Source organism: Mangifera indica, chromosome 7, assembly GCF_011075055.1.
Source record: "Mangifera indica cultivar Alphonso chromosome 7, CATAS_Mindica_2.1, whole genome shotgun sequence".
In the NCBI taxonomy this organism is placed as follows: domain Eukaryota; kingdom Viridiplantae; phylum Streptophyta; class Magnoliopsida; order Sapindales; family Anacardiaceae; genus Mangifera; species Mangifera indica.
The window spans coordinates 12,894,946-12,904,184 of NC_058143.1; the positions used below are offsets into that span (position 1 = coordinate 12,894,946).

Genomic DNA, 9,239 nt, shown 5'->3' on the forward strand with positions numbered 1-9,239 from the left:
ATTGTTATCTGATAATTTTTAGAAGTTCTTGATAGAGAAGAAAAATAATAGTTTGATACAAATTGAGTATCAAAAATGTGGAAGAGCAGCACATGATCCTTCTTGTATTGCCTATCTCTAGAGATAACAATTCGACTCACAAAATTGGGTCTTCAACCTATCCCTCTCCGAACAAAAAGAAAATTCTCTAATAAAGATATAAATAAGGACTAGGATACTTGAAATCCTCACAATCAAAAATACAAATAAAAATTTCCCTGGATCATCCCCTCTCCAATTCATCTGCTCTCTTACATAATACCTAAACCGTTACATATTGAATTATTCTCAAAAGTTTTAAATTATTACAAATATGATATGACATCTAATAAATATTTTATTATTTTTTAGTGGATATGAAGAGAGAAAAGTATAAGGAATTTTCCCGCTAGAATAGGGAGAGAAAGAATAGAGAATTTTTCAGGCGACAAGGAGATAGGGATTCCGATCATCCTCAAGGAAAGGTTTCTTTTTACATGGATAAGGATTAAGGTATTCAAACCCTATCCACCTTGTTGCTATCTCTACTGGTACCTGGTTTCCAAACTCAGTGAATTTTTACATCTTTGTAAGTCATATTCAAATTCAAATCCACCAGTAATTAAAGCGTAACTACCACATATGGGAATCCCTACAATAATGCTATGTGCTTGGCCTGTTTTGAGCTATTCTGTCAATAGCAGGCTACTTTCTTCTGCACATTTCATTTTGGTCCATACGTTGATTTTGAAACTTGTACTAGAATTATGAGATGATGACTCTCTTGTCTTCATATGATAAACATAGCTAGCTTTATAAGACCCCCCTTGGTTTTTATGAAACTCTGTAAACGAAGTTGGTTTAGTTACTGCAAGAGGAATTAATGCAGAATAACTAACAAATCATTTTTTCCATCATTTGAAAGCAATTTGGAATCTTGCAACAATCATTGCTAATGATTTTTAAATCAACTAATTGTTATATAGGAGAACTTAACTTTTTTTCTTTTCCTTGATATAGAAAAATGAAAGAAAAAATATGGTAAAAGATAATTTTAAAAGTTAACAAAACTGGTAAAGTATTAGAACTTTTAAAGAGAAATCTGGGTTTGAGTTTTTGTCACGCTTATAAAATCTTGACTTATTTGATACAATGATTGTGAATCCAATCATTATGACTCAAGTTTACCCATTTAATCGATACGGGTGGGTCCTCGGTTACCAAAATATATATATATATATATATATATATATATATATATATATGGTAAAAGATTATACAGAGGAATTGACTGGCATGAAATGAAATTTTATTGCTGAAGGATCATACGAGTTAAATTAACTTCTGGGTAAAAGGTTGTCCTTTTCTTGGATTAGTTTAAACACACAAATTCAGAAGGCTAAGCTTCACAGCTCTAGAAATCTCAGAGCAAAGATAATAGTTACCAAAAATATTAGATGTGAGATTCTTTTTTAATCTCCAACACCCTCCCTAGGTTAGGGAGGTCATTTGGAAATATATTGGCTTATAAATGCAGATATCGAAACTCATATTTCACAAAATTAATAAGCTTATGTTAAAGTTTAATTCATTATACTTATATATCACTTATTTTACTCTTTTTTTATTAAATGTAAGACTCTTTTTTAGTCTCCAACACATAGCAAGTAAACAGCCGTAGCTATGGAAAAGGATTGCTGGTTGCATTTGCATTTCTCAGCAATCCTCTATTTATTGTCTCTACTTTCATCCTTGGTTGAATTGTAAGTGCATTTAATGAATGATGGGTAGAATATGGGATACACTTACACATAGACCATTTAAATTGATTCCAACTGATTAAATTAGGCTCTGAAAATTAGATTGGGCAAGTTTTGTCACAAGGGTAAGCACAATCAATGACCTTAACGCCTGTGCAATCAAAAAACCAATCTCCAACAGCTATTGCAACTGCCTGCACATTGCCAAATAAAAGAAAATTGGATTTATATGTAACTTATGCTTCGGTTATATCAACCACTAATCAACAATGGGGCGAGTTAAGGCATATACAAGATAAGATACAAGTATTATAATCCCATATGCAAATTCAAAAAGGGCATTCTTTAGGTCTTGAGCTTTATAATGTCCTTTAATGACTAGTAAGAATGCAAGAAAAAAACTAGTCTCCCGTGACCAAATCCAGTAAAGTCAAAACGTAATAGATTTGTTCAACGTGAGTTATCAACAAAACCACTCAATAGATGTGGGCGATTGAGCTAAATTCGATTACTATTGTTTCATTTTATAAGAGGGAAGAAGAAAAATTTAAAAACAATGCATTTGTTATCTAATTGAAGTGGCCTTTCATCTGCAAACAAACAAACAAACAAGCAAACATATAATCAAACAAAATGCATGCCTATTTTAGTAAGGATATATTATATAAGTTTTCATAATTTAGGCTCTTGGAAATCCATGCATAACTCTTTAGATTGGGCATACCCGGTTACCAACAACAGGAGAATCATTGAGAAACCATGTATCTTGCCTCTAGGATTGGCAGTGAGAAAAACATGAATTTATAAATAAGCCATTCTGTCATAACCAGATTTACTTGAGGCAACATATTTACATACAAAGATCAACATCTTTGCCAGTGAAAAAACAAACATGCAATAGAATATAAATGTTCCACTCAGATCACAGAACCAACATTCAGAGAAAAACAAACAAACAAAAGTCTGAGCATTAAAATGTGTAGTTCTAGTTGCAATCAATGCTTCCATGACTAAAAACAAATCCAAATCAATAGAATGAAAAACAAGAGCAAATTTCAAAAAGAGCACACAAGAAACTAGAAAAGCACAACCCATCTGCAGAAGAAAGTTGAACAAAGAATCAGAACACCATTAAAGTAAAAGGTGTAGGGTATGAATACCTGCTCCTTTGGCACCAGCTCCTTGAATGAGAGTGAGGCCACATGAGCACTGTTCAACAACTTGTATTGATCTGCTGCAGTGGCCGTAAAAATTGATGTCTTCAAACAATTGACTTAGCACAAATGAGTTAGTCTGAATCTTTCCTAAGAGAAAAGGTAACAATGGGAGTTTGAGCTTACCAATTGAATCTCTTCTAAGAGAAAATGTAGCATGAATTGCAAATTTCAAAAAGAGCACACAAGAAGCTGGAAGGGAGCGAAAACGCTGACGTTTGGAAAAGAGATTGTCGCTGAAGAGAGGAGATCGAAACCCTAAGGAGAATTTGTCATTTTTCAAACCTTGGGTGAAATTGAAAGAAAAATTGTTAGATTTTTAAACTTAGAATAAAAAATGTGATAAATTTTTAATATTTTTATTAAATAATGATTTTATCTTTATTAGTACGCACAAAAATCGGTGGGAATAAGTCCTTTGGGCTAACATATATAATTAAACGAAGGTTTTATGCAATGTGGAGCTATCAATACAACGAGGGTTTGGTCAAACAACAAATCATCATAAATGGGATTACAAAGACACAGAAATTAACACCAACCAATAAAAGCAGGTGAGGCATGTGAAAGCACTTGCTTCCATAATAACATGCTCCTTTCAACCCTCCGACACCTTCAACCTTAAACTACCACCCAAAAAAAAAAAGTATTAAGGAAAGAAAAAGAATGAATGAGTATATATCTGATAGTTATAAATATTATTTTTATATAATTTTAACTACTAATTTTTTATATTTTTTTAAAACTAAATATATTTATAATTTTAACAAAGAGATAATGATTATTAGAAATTTATTTTTCATCGTTAAAACTTTCTAACGATGAAAAATTGACTTTTAAAAATAATTTTTCTTTTATTAAAACCATAAATTTGTTTAATTTTAATGAGAGTATACATAATTGATCATTAAAATCATAAAAATAATGTTTATGACAATCGATTATTTATTTACTTATTATTTTTCTCTCGCTAATACTAATTTTTTTTAAATGATTTAGTATCAGTTAGTGTCTACTCTAATATACCATGTTTGTTAGCAGTGTTTATTCAATCATAATATTGTAAAACTCAATGATAAACTTGTAAAAAATAATTATATATTAATTACAAAAAAAAAAATATTTAACGTTATTTGTTATCACAATTATCCCTAAAGAATACCTACATAGTCAAATACTATTATTTCTCATTTATTTTAATATTATAAAGTTTGGTGAACGTCTTAGTTTTGAATTCCAAATCGTAGAGAAAGCTTTTTTTAAAATAATAATAATAATAATAATAATTTTATAAGTCAAAACGGTAAAATAACCTAAGTTCATCTTATCTTACTATTTCCGCAATTGTTACTATCTATCCTAAATCGTAGAGAAAACAAGTCTACCGTTAATTGTCACAACTTCGTAATTCTGTTGCAAGACTACTGGAAAAATTTTAAATTATGTTTAGATTCCAAAATATTAAAAAAATAAACATGATTACTGTTTAATCTAGATGTCACTAATTTAAGAATAACATTAAGTATAATTAATGAAGTAATTGTCAATTGCAACCTTTACAAAGGATGCTAGCATGTGAAATTGCCTTGCTTTCTTTATTAATCAATTAATTTATGTGTTTTTATGGAAAATTGCCTTCTTGTTCACTTGTCGGTGGCTACACTTCTATAGTTAATTTGCTAAATGGTAAGCATTCAAAAGATTTCATTTTATCGGGGAAATTATGTAGTTTGTTTGGAAACTTTGGTGCAAGTGAAATCGAAAAACTATAAGAAATTTTATGTGGATGTGGAGATTATATGTATATATTTATATTTATAATAAAATTATATGTATATATTTTGAATATATAAATATAAATATGGATATATATATATATTTGATGTATGACGTTATGTGATTGGATGATTTTGAATTAAAAATAAAGTAACATTCAATTAAATGATAATATACATAAATGTGTACAGATTTATATATTTAAAATAAGTATACATAGTATTATCTCTTCGGTGCAATGTGCACATCCATTTTTCCACAATATTACCAATTTAATATTTAATTCATGTCTCACATGATTCATTTAAGGCCAAAGGACTTATTCCTACCCAAAGATTGTTTCATTCTCAAGTTCCTATTATTTAACTTTGAAAATTCCTTTTATCACTTATGAGTTGTTAAGTTTATTTAATTTTAAGGACAAAATCATCATTTTATCTATAATATTTTTAAAAATTAAATTTTATCTTATTTTTCCCTTCTAACCCCTAAAAAATAATAATTTCTCCTAGATCAAGGTTTACAAAACAACATTTACCCCCTTAGGATTTACTCTTCAATGTTTGGTTGCTCCTTTGGCGCAATCTTTGACAGTCTTTCCTTCTAGACGTGTTCTCTCCCTCTAACAATCTTTCCCTCCTCCAACCAACGATTCAAGTCGAGAAGACCAAAACGAGAGATCTCGTCTTTGTTTAGGAAGATAACAAAGATTTTCGCCTTCCCAACTTGAATCACTGGCTAGAGAAGAGAGAGACCGTCGAAGGAAGAGAATACATCCAAAGGGAGAGACTGTTGGAGATTGAAGAGTCAACCCTAGGGGGAAAATATTGTTTTTTAAATCTTGGTTTAGCGGAAAATTATTTTAAAGGGAAAAAAGAGATAAAATTTTAAAACTAATGGATTTGATTAACTAAACTGTCTATTGTTGAGTCAAAAAGTTTTTTAAAGTTAAAGGATAAAAACTTGAAAAAGAAGCAATTTTTGGGTGGAAAGAAGTCCTTTGGCCTTTATTTAAATATTAAAGTTTCCTTATCTCTCGTAAAAGTTTATCCTTTTGTCACGTGCAGTAACACCATTTGAACTTTATTTATCTATTATATTTCACATGAAAGACAACCTTTTAAACTTAAATACTAATTAATATCAGCTACTCTGTAAATGGTTTCTTATGAATCATTTGCCCTGTTCATATTTTATTGATGTGCTCATTGAGAGAGACATTATTCATGCATGAAATATGTGCTCATATTTAATTTTATTATTATTTTTAGTATTTCAATTTATTAGTTTTATTAGCAAGCAATCTATCTTCATTTTATATCTTCAATAAAAGACTTTGGCCAAAAGACTTGTTCCTACCCAATGTATAGTGAAATCCGAAAGTTCTACTCTCTAACTTTCAAAAACTCAAGTATCTATCTATGAGCTAAATTTTGTTAAAAATCTCAGTTAGAGACAGAGGTAAAATTATCATTTTTAATAATAATATTAAAAATATATAACATTTTCCCCTCAAAATTAAGGTTTTTTTTCCATCTTCGATCACCATCTTCGACGTTGACAATGTCCCCTTTTCATTTTAAACTGTTGTCAGTACCAGTTGCAACATTTCCCCACCCCTAAATCGTCATCTAGACAACTAGTCTCTCTCCGACTATTAGACTTTTCGTCCAAATAATTTAGGGTAGGAAAATGTGACAACTGGTGTCAGAGATGGTTTAGGGTGGAAAAAGAAAATTGCTGGCGTCAGAGATAATGATTAGAGGTGAAGAAAATAAACCATAGGTTTTGAGAGGGTAAGAAATATGACTTTTCAAAACTGGAAAACTTTAGGTAGGGTAAATTTGTTAGTTTTAAAACTCGGGGAGGAATATAATAAATTATATATTTTTTAATATTATTATTGAAATAGTAGTTTTATCCTTAACCCTAATTGAGATTTTTAATAGAATTTGGCTCATGAATAGGTGTTTGGGTTTTTAAAAGTTGGAATGTGGGATTTTGAAATTTCACTATACCTTGGGTGGGAACAAATCTTTTGGCCAAAGACTTTTCAAGCCAATGGAATATACTCTATATGTAGGGTTAGCTTTCTCTAAACTCATAGAATATGTAATTAATAGATATGAATATTCTTAGATATTATTTATGTCATATGTTTTTGTGATATGTGTTAAGTGAAAGATTTTACATTTAAAAACAAATTAAATAATTAAAAGGGTTATATGTAAAAAAGTTTATATATGACATTGTTAACACCTTTTTAACTAGACTAATTTCTTATAATTTAATAAATGAATTTTGTCTTTAAAATTATTATTTTATTATTAAATTTAATAGAAAAGAAAATATTTCCAATTGAAAATTACACATTTTCTATGCTTCACTTACCCTCAGTCGGCTCTTTGTGTTTCAAAAATGTTTGCAAAAACACTTAACAACTAAGTTCAAAACTTTACTTGTGAATAGGGCTGGATTCGAGTCGAGCCGAGCTCGGGCTCGGCTCGGTTTTTTAATGGTCGGCTCGAGTTCGGCTCGAGCTCGACTCGAGCCGGATTCGGCTCGGCTCGAGTTTGGCTCGTTTTCGGTTTGGCTCGGTAACGGCTCGGCTCGGCTCATTTTTCATATCAAAACGGCACCGTTTTGTGTACATATGGGAATCAAAACGACGTCGTTTTGTATAAAAAATTTTTAAAAAAATATACCGAGCCAGCTCGGGCTCGGCTCGAGCTCGATCGAGCCGAGCAGAGCCCGGCTCGTTTCGGGCTCGAACCGAGCCGAGCCGAGCTCGAGCTCGAGCTGGCTCGGCTCGAATCCAGCCCTACTTGTGAAGTCTAGATCCATGAAAATTGCGGTTTAGGTCAACTCACTATTTTCCACCCATTAAGTTATGAATTTGGAAAATAAAATTTGTTAAATTTTTTTGTAAGTTTGGTGAAAAAATAAAAATACACTTTTATTTTTATTAAAACTAGATGACAATTCATTATTCAATATATACATGGTTAAAAGTTAGGAATACCAAAGAACGACACCAAAAACAGGATAATAGTGTCAAAAAGCCACTAAATTAATGTCAGAAATTGGAGAATAGTATTGAAAAATCACCAAAAGACGTTGAAAGCAAAAAGACAATATCTAAAAGAGGGGAATGGTCCCAGAAAGTCATCACAATAGTGTTAGAAGTTGGAAACATCAAACAACGATGTCCAAATAGTGGAACAATGTTGAAAATCTATCAAAACAATGTCAAAAGTTGTAGGGCAATGCTGAAAAGCCATCAAAAGGTGTTAGAAATAGCAGAACAACGTCAAAAACATGAGAACAATGTTGAAATATCACTAGTGCAATGTCAAAAGCTAAAACCCTAAAGAAGAACATTGAAACAAGATAACAATGTCAAAAACCCACCAAAATAATGTCAGAAATAGAAGGATAATGCTAGAAAGCCACTAAAAGGTGTTAGAAATAGAATAATAACGCCAAAAAAGAATAATAATGTTGGAACAAGAGAAAAGTGTTAGAAAGGTGAGATGTGGTCTCTCCATTGAGTGAGATTGAGAGGAGATAAAGGTTGAGGGTTTAGGCTGTCAAACCCTCATTGTGTCAAGCTTGGCTCGACTTGATTATTATTGAGCTGAGTTACACTTGAATCGATTTTTATCAAACCGAGCTCAACCTAACTTTTGTTTGGCTCAATGAGCTCACAGGTCAGTTTGAGTATACCATCAACAAATTCCTAAAATGTTTAAAAATCTTACACTTACACCTCGAACATCTTACTTCTTAACTTTGAATATATGAGGTATTTGATAATTATATAAGTTATAAAATTTTGAAGTAATTTTGTAAGCTAAGCTCAACTCAACAGTTCCCATCTCGAGCTCAAGCCTATAACTCTCAAGCTAATCGAGCTTGAACTTTGTGAATCAAGTCAAGCTTGAGCCCAACAATACTTAATTTAGTTCAACTCTGTTGCAATGCTAGCCCTACTTGACTTTGTATGCTATAATACACACCCGTCATATTTGAAAGTTGTCACTTTTTGAACTACTCACTTCACCCTAGGTGTTTTTTGACGACCGAGAATTAAAAAAAAAAAAAGGAGAAGAAAAGCAAAAAAAAAAAAAAGATAAGAAGAAAAAATTGAAATGTTAGGATGAAAATGTAATGTTTTTTGTACTATTAAGTATGAGAGTGATATTAATCTTATTATATATTATATAAAGTAACAAAAATACTCTTTGATTGTTAAAACTAATGTTTGACTTTGATAAATCGTAATAAAACAAAATTTTCAAACTTAAAAGATAGGAAATTATCTTTCTATTAAAATTCAAGTAAGAAATAGTCATTCGGCCTCACTTTTATGATTTATTGTTACTATGCAAAACAAACGGATAATATTTATTTAGTTGACATCAAACCACTTGATCCAATGGTTGTCAATGTGTAACAAAAACCTTTACAA

At 30.8% G+C, this 9,239-nt stretch overlaps 1 long non-coding RNA gene across 1 annotated transcript; it reads right to left on the reverse strand.

Annotated features, from left to right (window-relative positions):
- Positions 1 to 1,700: 1,700 nt before the first annotated feature.
- Positions 1,701 to 3,268, reverse strand: LOC123219916. The gene is made up of 3 exons (XR_006502946.1): positions 3,119 to 3,268; positions 2,939 to 3,012; positions 1,701 to 1,972 (listed from the first exon to the last, which is right to left on the reverse strand). It is a non-coding gene; the product is annotated as an uncharacterized LOC123219916 (long non-coding RNA).
- Positions 3,269 to 9,239: the final 5,971 nt, after the last annotated feature.